Source organism: Beta vulgaris, chromosome 5 (assembly GCF_026745355.1).
Source record: "Beta vulgaris subsp. vulgaris cultivar EL10 chromosome 5, EL10.2, whole genome shotgun sequence".
NCBI classification, from domain to species: Eukaryota; Viridiplantae; Streptophyta; class Magnoliopsida; order Caryophyllales; family Amaranthaceae; genus Beta; species Beta vulgaris.
Genome location: NC_079206.1, coordinates 15,820,551 through 15,825,547, shown reverse-complemented (window position 1 = coordinate 15,825,547; position 4,997 = coordinate 15,820,551).

Below are 4,997 nucleotides of genomic sequence, written 5' to 3'. Positions count from 1 at the left end.
GAGGAGAGAAAGGGTAAGTGAAACCCTAGGGGGTGTAGGGAATGGATGTAGAGGACTTTTGGGGGAAAGGAGGGGGTAAAGAGAATGATTAAAATGACCAAACAAACATCGAGTAAGGGAATCAAGAGCTTTGTTTCCCTTACCCTTTCATGAAGCCCCCCAACCAAACGCCCCCTAGGTGTCTGGTGGACAGCAGGGGTTATTAATAAGAGATATATGTAAACTTTTGTGAAATAGGAGCTAGGTGCTCTAAATAACAATCATCTATTGAACTATTAAAAGATTGACACTTGATAGATGGAGGAAGGAAAATATTGATAACTCATACATATTTATAATGAAAACCAATTAAAAGATAGTGAATAAGAAATAGTACTCCATCCGTCACATAATATAGTGCTTGCATTTCTTTTTGGGTGTCCCAAAATTTTGTACCTATTTCTTTTTTATCAATTTGTTTGGAGTAAATTATTCTTCATTTCTACATAAAACTTTCCAAAATACCCCTACCTTTCTTTTAAAATATGTGTCCCTATTTATTGTTTTACACTATTCCAAGGAACATCAATTACCCTTTCATTTTATTTTAAAAGAAAAAGAAGAAAAAAAACTAATTCCAACACAAAAATACTCAATAAACATTTACTAAAATATACTCCCTCTATTTCATTTTAATCTACACACTTACACTTTTCACGCATGCCAATGCAAAACTTTGAGGACATATATCTTTAGTTTTGTATTTGTAAAAATTATAAAAGTATATATTAATAAAATACATGTTATGATGAATCTAACAAGATCCCACGTGACTATATTTTCGCATCCGTGTATAAATCACAAATGATAGTCAAAGTGAAGTTTGTGAATAGTGTAAAATATCAAAGTGTAACCATTAAAATGAAACGGAGGGAGTATGTTTTTGTGAAATCTTAAAACTCCTTCCATTTTTCTTGATTCTTGTGAAAAATGAGAAGTGAGCACTATATTATGAACCGGAGGGAGTACTTCTCTAGATCTACTTCCTCAGTTTAGAAATAGTTGCAACGTTTCATGTTTTCACGCTTGCCGATGCACGGTTTTAAACGTTAATATATCTTCAATTATCAATAAGTAAAAATTATAAAAAATTAAATATTAAAAAAATATACATTGAGATGAATCTAACACGATACTATATGAGTATGTTTTTCCTAAAATATAAATAACCAAAGATAATCAAAATGTAAAATGTGAATAGTAAACACTATTATACTATGCATATGGTGCAATTATTTCTAAATGAATGAAGTAAGTATATACTATATGGTAAGTGAGTTTCGAAGATATCACCATGAGGGTAATATTTAGCACTCATCACACGACTCAAAAGAGAATTCTTGTGATGTAATAAGCGCCAAACTTGTTTGCCCAACAAAGCATCATTGAACATAGCAAGGTCCTTGAAACCCATGCCCCTCATACACTTCGGTTTACACATTTTCTCCCAACTAATCCAATGCATCTTCCTCTCCTCACCCCTTCCTCCCCACCAAAAGCGAGCCATGGCCGAATGGATTATTTCCTGAATGACAGCCACAGGAATTTTCACACCCATGAGATATGTTGGTAGAGCTTGAATCACAACCTTGATGAGTACCTCTTTCTCCCCCTAGATAACAACTTTTCTTTCCATCCCCTCAGCTTTTTCCACATTCTATCTAACAATTCTAGGAACACCACTTTTTTTAGATCTTCCACTGATGGTAGGAATACCAAGATACTTCTGATGTTTATCAACTAGCCTCATATGGAGTAAATCAGTCAACTCTTCTTTTTTCTCGCAGCTTACACCTTTACTAAAAGATACCTCCGACTTTTCATATATAATTAATTTTCTGCCCAGATGCTGCTTTGAATAGCTACGCTTAGAGGAGAATTTGGAGTGAGAAGAGTTTGGTGAAGTAGGGGCTAATTTGGAGAGTTGGGAATGGAAAGGAGATTGATTTATGGCCGACTCCTTGGATGGGGGATGAGGAGGGCAGATTCATTACAAGTGAGAGGGTGGAAGATTTAATGTTGTGGGAGACTTGATTGATGAAGAAAGAAAGGAGTGGAAAGCGACAACCTTAGAACGATTGTTTAATGAGAGAGATCAAAGATGCATTCTTTCTATCCCATTGAGTTCAAGAGATGTTCAAGATGAATTGACATGGACGTATTCTAAAGGTGGGCTCTATTCGGTAAAAACTGCTTATATGTTAGGGAAAGGCGGAAATTTGGATGACTTTCATCGTGCTTGGAGTATTCTATGGAGCTTGGAAGTAAACCCAAAAGTCCGTCACTTTCTTTGGCGAGCTTGCACTAACTCTCTCCCCATGAGGTATGTTTTAAATAAGCCGCATTTGACTGATGTATTAGTGTGCCCTTGCCGCTCTTGTGAGGTCGAAACCCAACAACATTTGTTGTTTGGTTGCATGAGCTTTTCGAGGTTATGGGATGAAATTGGCTGCAAAGGATGTTGCGAAATGTTGAGGGGGAGGAAATGAGTGACTCCTTGGTGAGATGGAAGGATCTAGACCCAAAAGTTGTGCAAAAAGGATGTTATTTGATGTGGAATATCTAGGCTGAAAGAAACAGGCGTGTATTTGAGGATAAAAGTCAACCCATTCAAGTGATGTATCAATGCATTGGTCAGTAGGTTGAAGATTATAATCAGTACACCACTCGCATGTATGGAGGTATAGGGAATAAGAGTGCGTGCAGCCCCTCTTGATGGTGCGCTCCTCCACTTGACGTGCTGAAACTGAATACAGACGCAAGTGTGGGAGAGGAAGGATGGATAGGCCTCAGGGTTGTAGCTCGTGACTCGACAGGGAAGGTTGCTTTCTCGGCTGCGAGACGAGTTCGCGAATTTTGGCCCCCAGAGGTAGCAGAATGCAAAACCATCCACTTGGCAGTTAGGCTTGCACGATCACATAGCATTACAAATGTGATAATTGAGTCGGACTCGCAGGTGGTAACAACAAGGTTATCTAAAGCTGCTCTTTTCCTTTCTGACCTGGATACTATACTAGGTGATGTGCTTGAGATGTGTAATAATTTTAATTCAATTAAGTTTGTTCATGTGAAGAGAGATGAGAATACTGTTGCTCATAATCTCGCTAGAGTAGTGTCTTTCGGAGTAGAACAATGTTGGGAGAATCATTGTCCTAGAGATGTCAGATGTGGGTCCTTATGTATTCATGGACACTTTGACCCTTGATTAATGTACTTCTCTTTCCCCTTAAAAAAAATATGGTAGGTGAGTTTTATAGGATGAAAGAGAAGAAATATCAAAATAAAAAGTCTCCTATTTAGTCGGCCATAAAGGTCAAACTAAAGAGATCTTTCGAGCACAAGAAGAAAAGATCCCTTTACATTTCACACAACCATAATATTCCTCAAGCAATTTGGGTAGTATTGAAGTTACTAAGAAAGAAAACTAGATCAGCTTCTAGAAGCTACAGCTGTTGGCATGTGTAACTGATTTCCCTGGATTTCAGGAAGTTAGTTATTAGCTCAGATATTTTGTGATGTAATGATTAGTGGGTCTTTCCTACGTGGCAAACTTTCTTACTTTGTATATATTGATTTCTGCTGTAGCTCAGTCATTAAGACATTCATTACACAATAATGAGAAGCTGAAATTCTTCCTCTTTCTATTCATTTCTCTCTAAGAAATTTAATCTGTTCATATGAGAATTGTAACATGGTATCAGAGCATTGCAATTCTCTGATGAAAGTTATGAAAATTCCGCACAAGATATACTGAATTCTTATTCAAAATCAAAAGATCAGTTCTACAAAATTCTGATTTCAAGTAGGTAAAATTCTACTGAATTTCAAAGAAAATTGTTGATTACAGATTGTTAAATCACAATACACAAATTAGAAATTGATTACAGCAGAGTTTGTGATCAGTGATTAAATACAATTGATTCTCAGATTATGAGAATCTGAATGATAAGTGAAAATTTTCATCACAATTCAATTGTCAGCTTCAATTTCTTATTGATCTTATTCTGATCATCATATCTCCTTCTTTCCTCTTGATTTCTTTCTGATCTCCTTCTTTCTCAAACTTTTCTTCACAAAATTATCCTAAAACATGTCAGAAACTCCAGCAAGTAATAGCCAGAACAAGAACAGTTTGAATCCTCTTCAAGATCCTACTTCTGTCTATTATATACATCCTTCTGAGAATCCTACTCTTTCTTTAGTTTCTGATAAATTTGATGGTGAAAACTTTGCTGATTGGAAGAGAGGAATGATATTAGCTTTATCAATGAAAAATAAACTTGCATTTGTGGATGGAAGTTTGAAGAAACCAGATATTACAGATCCTCTCTATTCTGCTTGGGAGAGGTGTAATAATATGATAATTTCCTACATTTTGAGGTCTCTGGACTCTACTCTTGCCAAGAGTGTGCTGTATTTCTCAACAGCAAGTGAAATTTGGAAGGATCTAAATGATAGATACTCTATCATTTCTGGACCACAATTGTATGCAGTTCAACAGTCTCTGAGACAGATTGAACAAGGATCATCTTCTATTGCTGAATTTTTCACAAAAATTAAAGTGATCTGGGATCAAATAAGTACTGCAAGTCCAATTCCACATTGCACTTGTAATGGCTGCTCATGTGAATTAACCAAGCAATTCCAGAAAACACAACATGATGAAAGATTAATCCAATTCCTTATGAAATTGGATGGAAAATATGCTGCAGTAAGGAGTAACATTCTCATGATGACACCCTTGCCATCTATCTCAGTTGCTTATAACCTTCTGGTTCAAGATGAAAAGCAAAGAGAGATCACTGAATCTGGTAAACACACTATGGCATTTGCAGCTACCGAGGATAGAAAGCCTGACTACTCTTCTCCTATAAACAAACCACGATTCAGTACACATAACACTTTTACAGGAGGAAATAGAAGAAATATGTCTTATCTCTATTGTGATCATTGCAAGA